General features: G+C 33.9%; 1 non-coding gene across 1 annotated transcript; it reads right to left on the bottom strand.

The window, feature by feature from the left end:
• Positions 1-1,375: 1,375 nt before the first annotated feature.
• Positions 1,376-1,448, bottom strand: TRNAV-CAC (transfer RNA valine (anticodon CAC)). Its single transcript has one exon. It is a non-coding gene; the product is annotated as a tRNA-Val (tRNA).
• Positions 1,449-2,051: the final 603 nt, after the last annotated feature.

The raw sequence follows: 2,051 nt of genomic DNA on the forward strand, positions 1-2,051 counted from the left end.
CGAGAAATGGAGCGTGCCACGAGAATTTTGTTAACAAAAAGGCAGGGCGTTACGCGATTGGTCTGAGGTCCTTATTTAAAATTATTCTTAAAATCTTAACCTAATTTGAATTTTGAAATCAATGGAAGGTATTTCCTGAATGTTTCATTATGCAGACTGGTCTTATAGTTAGTTGAAGAATCAATAAAAAATCACTTTCTTTTCAACTTTTCACTCCCTTTAAGAGAAAATTCGCGTCTTTTGAAGAGGAGAAGTGGTTTGACAATATTATTATTTGGGCCATGATATAATTATATAAAAACGTCTTGGTTTGGACCAAGGCCGAAAAAACAAACGATATGTGTGAGGTTTATCAATTGACTGAAGTTCAGATATTGAAATTTTTTTCTAGTTCTTTTTATCCGCTCAATCCTTAATCAATATTTAATTCAATCAACTGATTTTACTGTTAATCGATCTAGTCCCTCTAAATAAATTGAAAAAATTACATATCTACGCTTTTTCAAGAACATTTTCGAAAACATTTTATCATGAAATTAATTGTTCTTGAAAAAGCGTAGATATGTAATTTTTTCAATTAATTTAGAGGGACTAGATCGATTAACAGTAAAATCAGTTGATTGAATTAAATATTGATTAAGGATTGAGCGGATAAAAAGAACTAGAAAAAAATTTCAATATCTGAAACTTCAGTCAATTGATAAACCTCACACATATCGTTTGTTTTTACGGCCTTGGTCCAAACCAAAACGTTTTTATATAATATCTGTAACTTCAGTCTTAATGTAATTAAATTTTGAATAATTATGTTTGCTTTACCGTCATACATTTGCACTCTAAAATATAATGGTGCATTCAAACACCATATATGCTCTTTTTCCAGTGCCATAAAAGACATCATTTAGGGTGTACTTTAACCCCATTTCTATGATCAATTCACGCCATTTACTAATATTATTTGCAAGTATTAAGGAAATATTAAGCATTTATGCACCATTTACAGTGGCTTTTAACATCTTTTTTAGACAATCTATTGAACTTCTAATATTACTTAGTTTAATGGTTTTAAAAGTAGGGAAAAAGTACTCTACCTATGTCACCTTATTAAACCAAGTGAAGTGAAATAGTTGTTAAATATGTATTATAACCACTACCCCACAGACACGTGGTAAGTCTAAGTTTTCCAAGAGATCTAACTAATTATTATGTCCAATTAAGATGTTTGAAACATGTATCTACCTGGGCTCGAACCTGGGACTTTCCGCGTGTGAAGCGGACGTGATAACCACTACACCATATATACGAGGTAGCACTAGCTCCTGAGGTTTCCAAGAGATCTAGCTAATTCTTATGTCCAATCACGATGGTCAATACACGTATCTACCAGCGCTCGAACCTGGGACCTTCCGCGTGTGAAGCGGACGTGATAACCACCACACTACAGATACGTAGTGACACTGTGTTTTCCAAGAGATCTAGCTAATTATTATGTCCAATCACGATGGTCAAAGCCGTACTTCTGTAATTAATTAAAATTAACATTTTTAGACTTAATTGTTTTGATCAAGCTGGCCGATAGCACACCCTGAATACTTAATTGTTAATTTAAGATAATTCCGAAAAGTATCTTCGCTGTAGTTTTTAAGTTATCGGTGGGGAAAAATCACGAAAAACCCATGTTAATCTCCATAGGAAATTAGCAAAAGCGGGTGAATATTACTTTAACGTTACAAAACGGTATCAAGCAGGGTTGGCAAAAATCCGGATAATTTGAATAAAATCCAGACCAGTGGTTTTTATTGGATTAAACCGGATTTTATTGGATTTATCCGGATTTTTTAAAAACACGAGTTATTTTAGGTTTTTTTGAAGGCAAAGTACTTCTGTTGAGCTCTTATTTTAGTTTTGGGGCACTCCCCGACCCCTAGCCCCGATTCCAATATAAAATAGTCTGCTAGTTTAACTGATAAAATGTTTTCATGAAATCAATTTCTTTCCTGAGTGCACGAGCCTAACACTAGCGCGGCTCCAGTGGATCCCTTACAAGGGGA

This window comes from Phalangium opilio, unplaced genomic scaffold (genome assembly GCF_054372755.1).
Source record: "Phalangium opilio isolate 3A_F unplaced genomic scaffold, DU_Popi_V2 ptg000002l_1, whole genome shotgun sequence".
Classification (NCBI taxonomy): domain Eukaryota; kingdom Metazoa; phylum Arthropoda; class Arachnida; order Opiliones; family Phalangiidae; genus Phalangium; species Phalangium opilio.